Consider the following 12,744-nt stretch of genomic DNA (forward strand, 5'->3'; position numbering starts at 1 on the left):
GAGGGCGATAGATCAAAAATCCTGAAAAGGAGGTAGCTGGAGAAGTTGAGATGGCAAAATGTACACTTTCACTATCCGAGATTGAAAGGTCGAATAGGCGACACGCTATATGATCCTTATAAATGATGGCGACCCCTCCCTCCACCTTTACGGCTCTGTCCTTATGCTGAATCAAATACCCAGAGGGCAATGACTGGACGATATCAGGGTCCGAATTAGGTCCCAACCAAGTTTCCGTAAGAAACAATATATCCAGAGCCTTATCATGAAGTAAGAGGGAAATTTCGACAGCATGCTTTGGCAGTGAGCGACAGTTCACTAATGCCATTTTCAGGTCAGCTTCGAATGGGCTTCTGTTCTCATCACTCTCTGTCATGCCAAAAGAGCAATAATTACACATAAATTGACCACGGGCTAAATCTAAAGAGTGGCAACAAACAGAGGATAAGACACCCTTTAATGATAAAAGACACTGAGATATAGATAAGAGGCAACTTGCATACTGGGGCAGAGGGTCTAGGCCCTATGCCCGACCGTGCGCGAACGAGCGCAAACGGGCTTACCTCTGGCGCACCTCCGGCGCTCATACGGCGCTCCCGCTGCACTCGACCGCTGCGCGTATCCATGTGCTGTTTAAATAGGCTGCAGTCCTGGACACCGGAGCGCTAGAGCGCTGACTAAAATGGCGCTCAAAAACGGCACTTCCTTCCCCCCAAGATGGCGGCAATGTCACACTCTACCGGCCAAGGACCCGCTCTAAAAGCGGTGAGTACAACGATTATAGTGCAAGAATGCGCAATTGGGGAAACAACTCTAAACACACGATGCCACAGGTTAAAAGCAGGGCAAAATACTAATGAAATCCAACAGAAATAGGAAAACGAGGAAATGATTTTAAAATATACCACAGCAAGAGCTATGCTACGGCAGCGCGCACAGGTAACTGACAGCGCTTCCAGCACCCGAGGGTACCTTGTTCAGCTGGATCACATGGTCCACCTGAGGAATGTTTTAGAGGCCCTGCAAAAGGCAGGCCTCACTATCAAGGCCACTAAGTGCCAGATAGGGCAGAGCAAGGTTGTGTACCTGGGTCACCTAGTAGGTGGGGGTCAGGTTCAACCACTGGAGAGCAAGATCCAGACCATAAAGGACTGGCCGGGAATATTAGAAACAATAGGGTCCAGGAGGTTGCCCTTCGAATGAGTGGGGTGTTGTACCCTTTGGCTTAGGTCATAACTCCCCAGATCTTTTATTACTTCTGAGGCAACAAAATCCGACGATTTATTAAAATGGAGATTAAAATCCCCCAGCACCATGAAATTAGAAACAGTACTGGCTACATCCATAGCTGTTTCAACCAATTTTTCCTGGAATTGCCCCAACGAACCCGGAGGGAGATAGATCAAAAATCCTGAAAAGGAGGTAGCTGGAGAAGTTGAGATGGCAAAATGTACACTTTCACTATCCGAGATTGAAAGGTCGAATAGGCGACACGCTATATGATCCTTATAAATGATGGCGACCCCTCCCTCCACCTTTACGGCTCTGTCCTTATGCTGAATCAAATACCCAGAGGGCAATGACTGGACGATATCAGGGTCCGAATTAGGTCCCAACCAAGTTTCCGTAAGAAACAATATATCCAGAGCCTTATCATGAAGTAAGAGGGAAATTTCGACAGCATGCTTTGGCAGTGAGCGACAGTTCACTAATGCCATTTTCAGGTCAGCTTCGAATGGGCTTCTGTTCTCATCACTCTCTGTCACGCCAAAAGAGCAATAATTACACATAAATTGACCACGGGCTAAATCTAAAGAGTGGCAACAAACAGAGGATAAGACACCCTTTAATGATAAAAGACACTGAGATATAGATAAGAGGCAACTTGCATACTGGGGCAGAGGGTCTAGGCCCGCTACACTCGACCGCTGCGCGTATCCATGTGCTGTTGAAATAGGCTGCAGTCCTGGATGCCGGAGCGCTAGAGCGCTGACTAAAATGGCGCTCAAAAACGGCACTTCCTTCCCCCCAAGATGGCGGCAATGTCACACTCTACCGGCCAAGGACCCGCTCTAAAAGCGGTGAGTACAACGATTATAGTGCAAGAATGCGCAATTGGGGAAACAACTCTAAGCACAGGATGCCACAGGTTAAAAGCAGGGCAAAATACTAATGAAATCCAACAGAAATAGGAAAACGAGGAAATGATTTTAAAATATACCACAGCAAGAGCTATGCTACGGCAGCGCGCACAGGTAACTGACAGCGCTTCCAGCACCCGAGGGTACCTTGTTCAGCTGGATCACATGGTCCACCTGAGGAATGTTTTAGAGGCCCTGCAAAAGGCAGGCCTCACTATCAAGGCCACTAAGTGCCAGATAGGGCAGAGCAAGGTTGTGTACCTGGGTCACCTAGTAGGTGGGGGTCAGGTTCAACCACTGGAGAGCAAGATCCAGACCATAAAGGACTGAACTCCTCCAATTACCCAGACACAGGTCAGAGCTTTCTTAGGCCTGACTGGGTACTACAGAAAGTTTGTTAAGAACTATGGGTCCATTGTGACACCACTTAATGACTTGACCTCTAAGAAAATGCCAAAGAAAGTTCAGTGGACAGTAAACTGTCAGAAGGCATTTGATGACCTGAAGCAGGCCATGTGCAGTGCACCTATTCTGAAAAGTCCAGATTACTCCAAAGAATTCATTGTCCAAACAGATGCTTCTGAGTTGGGTGTGGGAGCTGTTCTTTCACAACTGTATATAGATGGTCAAGACCAGCCCATTGCTTTTATAAGTAGAAGGCTGACCCCTAGAGAGAAACGTTGGTCAGCTATTGAGAGGGAGGCCTTTGCTGTGGTTTGGGCCCTGAAGAAGCTGAGGCCATACTTGTTTGGCACTCACTTCAAGATTCAGACAGACCATAAGCCCCTCTTGTGGCTCAATCAGATGAAGGGTGAAAATCCCAAACTGCTTAGGTGGTCCATTTCCCTACAGGGGATGGACTTCACAGTGGAACATAGACCTGGGACTGACCATGGCAATGCAGATGGACTCTCCAGATATTTCCACTTAGAACATGAAGACTCAACTGGTCAAGGTTAGTTTAATGTCCCTAAGTTTGGGGGGGGGGGGGTTGTGTAGGAGAGTAGGGTCTGCTTTCTATGGTCACCCCCACTTTTTGCTTTTGCTTCACTGGTTTTCGACTTAGATGTAGCTGTGGGCCTGCTATTCAGACCCACAGCCCAGCTGTTCTCTCTCTAAATTCATATTATGTACTCTAGGTACATAACCCAATTGGTAAGGATCACCTCATTGGTCCCTGTACAGTGTACCTTAGGTACCCAGGGCATAGGTGTACCCTAGGCCTACCAGGGGCTGCAGCATGTATTATGCCACCCCTGGCTGGCCTTCCATCATGACACAACTGGCTGATCACTCAGCTGGGGCAAGGTCGTGTAATCATCCCTTGCTTAGGTATAGTATTCCTATACCTGCCTTATATATAGACACATGGGTAACCTGTGAGCCACTCCTATGGCAGGCCTTAACAATCCTGGAGGCAGAGTGCTTGGTAACATGTGAGATGGTGCTCTAGCATGAGCTGAGCCTGTCTGCAGCTTTCGGAACCATGTCCTTATAGCTGTTCTATGATATCGCCTACCATATACTCTTAAAGTGCCTTATAATCCTCGTGGTTATGGTAACTATGGTTTGGCTTTATCAAAACATGTCGTGTAAGGTGTCTACCGCTTTGGAATACCACCCCCATACCGTTTCTGGCGATGAGGATAGTATTCCCCCCTTCTAGAGGGAGAAGACATGTTGAACCCTACGTACCCGGTTAAAGTTAACCAGAGCCCCAGCATCACAAAATGGATCCTGCTGCCATAGACACAAGTCTGACCTCCTGCTGCTGGGAGACCTTCCAGCAAGGGAGGCTTGGACAATAGGTTTCCTGCCTTGGGAGGTGCTAGCACCACCCCAGACAGGACTTAGTGTAATGGGGCAGGGAGGAATGAAAGAAACGAGACATTGCCTGGGGCACACAAGTGTCCCATGCATAGTCCGGTTCAAACCGGTGCTGGGGCACTCCAGCCCCAGTCCTGGCATGAAACTGGACAAAGGAAAGGGGGTGTAACAACCCCCCTCCCTGGTCCCAACCATAGGAGGGACCTAGCAGGTAGCCCAGCCCCCCAGATTAGTATAAGAGTGGGAGCTGAGTCCCTAGGACTTTGGATTATCCTGAATTGAAACTTGACACGAAACTCTGGACCTTCGACCTTCATCAAGAAGACTGAAGAATCTCCCTTATGGCCAAGGAGTGGCCACCCTGTGCAAACAGGGACCATCAAGCGACCTGCCGTTTGCTTTGCTCAAGTTCTACGAGGAACCGACTGCAGAGCCCGACCGGCGCCTTGACTTCCAGACTTCTCCGACCGTGATCCACATCCACAGCAGAGCTGAGATCCGTGGAGGCGACGAGAGACGTGGGACCGGCTACCTGGGAGAATTGGCGAGTAACTTCCAGCGCAGCTTCTGAGGCATCCTCGAAGTTGTGCACCGGGGATTGAGAAGCCCCAACCCCGAGCACCATCTGCACCAAAGATCAGCCGTCCACACTCCACGAATTTTGCGTGGGGCCCTTCTGCATTTTTCTGCTTGACGCGTCTGTCCAGTTGCTGGGCCGTTGGCTAGTAGCCTCAGTGATGACGAACCCTTACCTTTCCACCGCTGGTTTGGTTCCCCCAGACTGGCTCCTGCTTCCCTGTGAAAAAGAAGCACCTCAGACCTTCCTGGTCTGCACCTGAAGCGAATCTCGATTCCTGCATGGGTTGCCTTTTCCAAGGCTTGTTTACTTCAATCGGGACGTCGACTCCGCCATCAGTAAGATCCTTTGTGGGACAGCTCGTATCCTGGTTCTGGTTGTCCTCGACATCACCTGGTCCACGTGGCTGCAGAGACAAGCTTCAAGACATCACCTGTGTCCTGCACGACATCGTCTGGTTCCTTCCTGGATCCACACGGTCACTGGCTAGTGACCCAGACTTTGTCCACTCGACCTTCAGGTGTCCTTCCTTCCAGATCCATCCTTGGGTCCACCGGACATCTTCCTCCTGGCCGCCGCCAGCCTCTTTTCTTCAGGCGTCCATAGGATCCAGCGACGACACCCGACACATCTTCACACCTATGCACCCGTCTCCCGTGGGCGAGGTATCGCGAGTACTCCAGTGCTCCAGTGGATATTGACTATCCAAGTGTCTAAGTCTTTAGTTGCTTCCTCCTAGTTACTTCGGAAGTGTCCTTATTCTTCCTATTTCTAACTACTACATTTCCATTGACTTTAATGTAATGCGCGTGTGTGTTTCCACACTGCACACGCCTCCCGTGGGCCTCCCACTTCCTAACTCTTGGTACGGTAGTGTAGCCCCAGCGATTCCCTAGGCCCTAGGCCTACTCCCCATTCGTGACGTGGTACTTATACCACTTTCTTAGTATATGGTTTGCGTGGCCCCTGGGCCTAACAGTATTTTTCCTGTGTAGCTTAATGTATGCTACTTAAGAAATTGTTTGTACTTAGACCTCTGAGCTCATAAAGAGTGCTGAGGGTATATGCTAGAATAAATACATTCTACTTTTATATATACCTGTTGTGGTGTCCTTTCATTTGGTATTCAAGGGATTATAATGGTATAACAGCTGGCTTCACATGCCATACAGAGTTTAGCCTAAGACTGCTCTTGTCCATGCTACCACTAGGATAGCTGGTCTATAAGGTTGACTTTACAACCAATCACCATAAGGGTTGTTTGGACTGATACAAGGTGTACACTAGAACTAGTGACATCATATATCAGGCCAACTTCTCACACCATGCATTTGTTTTGCACTGTTTTACTGACTCACAGATACATCAAATGTGCCAATTGTGGATACATCAATTAAACCATTTAAGGAAAGAGCACATGCTCTTTAGCACTGGTTATCAGTGGTAAAATGCTCTGAGTCCTAAGGCCAACAAAGAGAATCAGCAAAATTATGGGGCAAGCAGGCAAAACATTTGGGGAAGACCTCCTTAAGGCTGTCGGGTCTAACAAACCCCAACATATTGACTGAGTAGAGTGACTGTTCCATAGGGTTATTCATAACATTAAAATGTGTCACCTATTGTTCTCTGTTATAGGTTGTCTCCTTCTTTTCCTAATCAGTATAAAATATAGTTAGAGGATCTTAAATCCAACAAGCTTTTGAATTATCGTTTCTCCAAAGATTTAGATTGGGAAAAGTAAACCCCTCAAAATCTGAAATGCCGATGATGATCATTTTTATTGTTTGATTAATTAAAATCATTGCAATCACATAAATAAGAAAATATCATGTAAAACTTATTGTACATGCTGCTTTCACCTCCATAACTTCAAACCAACAGTAATACAAAAATAGGGTGCAAGGCTTGGCAGTGTATGCATATCCCACACAGATGTATTATGGATGATACTGTCAACAACTAAACATCAGATATCATAGGTGAAAGCAATTTAAAGTGTCAAACAATACAATTACAATGAACAATTTATAATGTAAAGTTAATGTATCCGAAGCTTCAACCTTACACCTGAGTAAAATAGTAATAAAATATCAAAGTGGAATTGCCTGTGTCTTAGCAGCGAGGTTCTAAATGAATAACATATAATATTGTTAAAATTCATATAATGAAGTGATTCATAAAACCACAATACTATGTCATTGGATAATTATCTGGGGATTACTTAGCAGCAAAAACGAGTGACCTGTGCGAATGTGCAAATACGCCAAAGTACATTGTATTTGATAATAGTTTCCTATTTGATACTGAAAAATTTCAAACACTCAGCTAGAGATATAAAAACATAATGAGCTTATGAATGGTGAGGTACATCAGGGCATATATTAACAGCAGCTAAAACAAATGCAGATATGCAAATAAACTAAAAGCATACTATTTAATGAGCAGGGTATTTTCTTTTGTGGCTCTAAATCCATCAGCTGTTTCTCAGCAGTAGCTAAAAACTTTACAAATCGGCAAATAAACAGAGTAGGGCTGCCAGTTAAACATAAAATCAATGCTTGGCGGAACGTTCCTACCCCTGCATCTAGGAAATAGGGTCTCAGCATGATTTTACAAGAGCTCAATAAAGGCAGACACATATTGACTAGGTGGAGTAAAGTTTCCTTCATTTGTCCACAGAGCCTGCCATTCCTGTTTGACCATTCTTTTAACCATAAAGGGGTACCCTTCTTGATTGGATGAACACCAAGGTGCCGATCACGATCCTGTAAAAACCGGGTACGAACCGTCGGACGGAGCATATCCTCCGTCCGACGCGTACCCGGTCGTAAAAATATACAAACATGGAAGTACGATTCGCATGGAAATACCATTTCCGTACGAATCGTACAAAACCCCGACCGACGAAAATAATCATTCAAATGTGATCCGGGAAAGCGCCGATGTGACGTCGGGACGCACGCAGCCTGCCATTCACGAACCAGGAAGTACGATTCGCACCGACGTCATCCCGCACGGACAATATTTTCCGGCAGCCAAAAACTGCCGGGAAATCAGGACGACGCGAACAAGGAGTACCTGTACGCGACGGACAGACATGGACCCTCATAGCAGTCGACCTCCTCTACAGGTTACGACGCAGATGCAGCAGAAGGTCAGAACAACAAAGGGAGGGGGATAGGGGGGGGGGCAGGAGCAGGGGCAGGCCACAAAACACCCACCAAAGTCACACAGCACACATGCCCTGGACATACCTGACCCCCAGGCCCTGGTCACTACGAGGGGGTGGGGGCGTGTCCAGCAAAGCCAGCATCCGCCACAACGGAAGTGCTTGACGACGCGAACCGGCAACACAACAATACAGGTAAGTCCCGTACCCACGCCTCAAGAGCGTGGGTACGAGTCGTACCACGCCCACACCTATGTCACCCCAACAATGGCGGGACGGCTGTACCCACGTGACAAAGGCCTGGGTACGGCCCGCACAAGCATTCCACAGCTTGGGTACGGATATGTACGGACCGTACCCCCACCCGCGTATGCATGGAGCGTACCCCCCACCCCAACCGTGTATGTACGACCCGTACCCTCACCCGCATACGTATGGAGCGTACCCCCACCCCAACAGTGTAAGTACGACCCGTACCCTCACCCGCGTACGTATGGAGCGTACCCCCCACCCCAACAGTGTAAGTACGACCCGTACCCTCACCCGCGTATGCATGGAGCGCACCCCCCACCCCAACCGTGTATGTACGACCCGTACCCACACCCGCGTACGTATGGAGCGTACCCCCCACCCCAACAGTGTAAGTACGACCCGTACCCTCACCCGCGTATGCATGGAGCGTACCCCCACCCCAACCGTGTATGTACGACCCGTACCCTCACCCGCGTACGTATGGAGCGTACCCCCCACCCCAACAGTGTAAGTACGACCCGTACCCTCACCCGCGTATGCATGGAGCGTACCCCCACCCCAACCGTGTATGTACGTACCGTACCCCCACCCCAACCGTGTATGTACGACCCGTACCTCCACCCCCGTATGCATGGAGCGTACCCCCCATGCCAACAGTGTACGTACGGAACGTGCCCCCACCGCCGTATGCATGGAGCGTACCCCCATGCCAACAGTGTATGTACGACCCGTACCCCCACCCCGTATGCATGGAGCGTACCCCCACCCCAACCGTGTAAGTACGACCCGTACCCACACCCGCGTACGTATGGAGCGTACCCCCCACCCCAACAGTGTAAGTATGACCCGTACCCTCACCCGCGTTTGCATGGAGCGTACCCCCACCCCAACAGTGTAAGTACGACCCGTACCCTCACCCGTGTATGCATGGAGCGTATCCCCACCCCAACCGTGTATGTACGACCCGTACCCTCACCCGCGTACGTATGGAGCGTACCCCCCACCCCAACAGTGTAAGTACGACCCATACCCTCACCCGCGTACGTATGGAGCGTACCCCCCACCCCAACAGTGTAAGTACGACCCGTACCCTCACCCGCGTATGCATGGAGTGTACCCCCCACCCCAACCGTGTATGTACGACCCGTACCCACACCCGCGTACGTATGGAGCGTACCCCCCCCCAACAGTGTAAGTACGACCCGTACCCTCACCCACGTACGTATGGAGCGTACCCCCGACCCCAACAGTATAAGTACGACCCGTACCCTCACCCGCGTATGCATGGAGCGTACCCCCACCCCAACCATGTATGTACGTACCGTACCCCCACCCCAACCGTGTATGTACGACCCGTACCCCCACCCCCGTATGCATGGAGCATACCCCCCATGCCAACAGTGTACGTACAGAACGTGCCCCCACCGCCGTATGCATGGAGCGTACCCCCCATGCCAACAGTGTATGTACGACCCGTACCCCCACCCCGTATGCATGGAGCGTACCCCCCACCCCAACAGTGTAAGTACGACCCGTACCCTCACCCACGTACGTATACGTCCCACCCCAACAGTGTAAGTACAACCCTTACCCTCACCCGCGTATGCATGGAGCGAACCCACACCCGTGTATGTTCTAAGCGCACATATCCTGAAATAGGAGGGGTGGGTGCCTATCACTCCCAGCAGTGCCCAGACACAGGAGGGGTGGGTGCAGAGTCCTCCCAGCAGTGCCCAGACATAGGAGGGGTGGGTGCCTATCACTCCCAGCAGTGCCCAGGCACAGGAGGGGTGGGTGCAGAGTCCTCCCAGCAGTGCCCAGACATAGGAGGGGTGGGTGCCTATCACTCCCAGCAGTGCCCAGACACAGGAGGGGTGGGTGCAGAGTCCTCCCAGTAGTGCCCAGACATAGGAGGGGTGGGTGCAGAGTCCTCCCACCAGTGCCCAGTCACAGGAGGGGTGGGTGCAGAGTCCTCCCAGCAGTGCCCAGACATAGGAGGGGTGGGTGCAGAGTCCTCCCAGCAGTGCCCAGACATAGGAGGGGTGGGTGCCTATCACTCCCAGCAGTGCCCAGACACAGGAGGGGTGGGTGCAGAGTCCTCCCAGCAGTGCCCAGACACAGGAGGGGTGGGTGCAGAGTCCTCCCAGCAGTGCCCAGACATAGGAGGGGAGGGTGCCTATCACTCCCAGCAGTGCCCAGACATAGGAGGGGTGGGTGCCTATCACTCCCAGCAGTGCCCAGACACAGGAGGGGTGGGTGCAGAGTCCTCCCAGCAGTTCCCAAACATAGGAGGGGTGGGTGCCTATCACTCCCAGCAGTGCCCAGACACAGGAGGGGTGGGTGCAGAGTCCTCCCAGCAGTGCCCAGACATAGGAGGGGTGGGTGCCTATCACTCCCAGCAGTGCCCAGACACAGGAGGGGTGGGTGCAGAGTCCTCCCAGCAGTGCCCAGACATGGGAGGGGTGGGTGCAGAGTCTTCCCAGCAGTGCCCAGTCACAGGAGGGGTGGGTGCAGAGTCCTCCCAGCAGTGCCCAGACATAGGAGGGGTGGGTGCAGAGTCCTCCCAGCAGTGCCCAGACATAGGAGGGGTGGGTGCCTATCACTCCCAGCAGTGCCCAGACACAGGAGGGGTGGGTGCAGAGTCCTCCCAGCAGTGCCCAGACACAGGAGGGGTGGGTGCAGAGTCCTCCCAGCAGTGCCCAGACATAGGAGGGGTGGGTGCCTATCACTCCCAGCAGTGCCCAGACATAGGAGGGGTGGGTGCCTATCACTCCCAGCAGTGCCCAGACACAGGAGGGGTGGGTGCAGAGTCCTCCCTGCAGTGCCCAGACATAGGAGGGGTGGGTGCCTAGCACTCCCAGCAGTGCCCAGACATAGGAGGGGTGGGTGCAGAGTCCTCCCAGCAGTGCCCAGACATAGGAGGGGTGGGTGCAGAGTCCTCCCAGCAGTGCCCAGACATAGGAGGGGTGGGTGCCTAACACTCATAGCAGTGCCCCTGCAAAGAAAAGGGTGGAGTACCCACAGATCCAATGCCCACAAATGTCAGTCAGGTGCACAAAGATCCTGCAGTACATGTACCACATGTGTGCGAGGCTGGGAGTATACACATGCATAGCGCCAAAAAGAAAACATGTACACATGAAGTCATGGCAACAGTCTACATACACAAGTACAGTGACCACCAAGGACGCCACGAATGATGCAGGTGGAGACATCGCTCAGCATGCATGGCCCAAGTCGAACGAGTCCGTCACACACCCAGCCAATGTAGACACAGCTCAGCACCACATATTGGAAAGACCCTGCAGGGAAGATGTCAGGTTACACAGAGGAAGGAACACACCTTGGGACGATGACACCATGCAGTAACTGCGTACATGAACAAAGTTATGTAGCCAACAGCTGGTGATGGCACACAGATACCAGGATCCACCCTATGACCAGCACAAGACTACAATTCCCACACACCCAACACATTATCACCACCCAAAATAATGGGGCAGGTCCACCAACCGCAATACCAGACAGACAGTAGTGTACTAAGGAAAAATAAATTGCTTCATTCAGCATCAAAAAAATGTGTTTGTTCCTTGAAAGTTCAAAATGTACAATGCCCATAGGGCAATCCAAAGTTCACATCCAGGTGGGGGACACAGTGGGACGCGTGTCCCCTAGCTTGCCTGCACAGTCAGACTCCGTCTTCCAGAGCGGGGAGGGCATCATGTGGGGGGGAAGGACCAGGCACCGCAGGGACATGAGGGCGAAGGGTAGGCGTCGTGGGTGCAGGGATGGAGGACTCCACCACAGGGGGTGGGTCAGGGCCAAAGGCGGAGGCCAGGATGGCGCTGCACACCTTAGCAAGGCCCTCCAGCGACTCCCCTGAACCCGAAGGAACCACAGGCCCCAAGGAGGGGGGGGGGGCGGAGGGATGGGTTGCAGCGCCACTGGGGGAGGGTGTGGATAGGGGGGGGACTCAACCACCCTGACCGGGGACTCCCTTGACCGCTTGCGGGGTGGTGTCACTGTGGGGCTCAGGGACAGAGCGGCAATGAAGGAGTCTTTGCCGGATATGTAGCCAGGAGAGCTGAGGGGAGGGGATTTGGAGGGAGTGGATTGGGTGGAATGCGGACTCCCACTCTGGCTGCGTGACTTACGTTTGCCCCCCGACCCAGTGGGTGTGCCTACTTCACCCTGTGTGTGCGTGCCAGGAGGTGTGCGTATGACCTTCCCTGCTGGTGTGGTGCCTGTGTCTGTTGTGGTGGGTGCATGCTGACGTCTGGGTGTACGTGGGACAGGCATGGGAGTGGGAAGTGTGGATGGGGCAGGGGTAGGGGGTGGGACGTAGCGCTGCAGGAGACCCACTGCTGCAGTCAGTGTCGAGTCTATGGACCTCAGCAAGTTGCGTTGGTCAGCCTGCGATGAAAAAATGCCCTCCAAGTATGCCTCTATGTTGTTCAGCACTTGGCTGTGGCCATGGAGGACATTAAGCATCGCAGCCTGATCAACCTGCAACTGCCGCTGGATATCCACAGACTCGGCATTGGCGGCAGCAGTGGAGACAGGGGCAGGGGGTGCGGTGCCTGGCAGGAAGGAGACATGTGATGACCGGGCACGCTGGGAAGGGACACGAGCAAGTGGGAGGCGGCTGATGGCAATGGAGGGGGCGGGGTGAGATGTTGTGCCGCTGTCAGCTGCTGGTGCAGCCTCCGCCCACTCGGAGAGATCATCCTCGGACCCCTCAGCTTCATATTCTGTCGTGCCAGTGGACAGGTCCTCGG

This window comes from Triturus cristatus, chromosome 1_1 (assembly GCF_964204655.1).
Source record: "Triturus cristatus chromosome 1_1, aTriCri1.1, whole genome shotgun sequence".
NCBI lineage: Eukaryota > Metazoa > Chordata > Amphibia > Caudata > Salamandridae > Triturus > Triturus cristatus.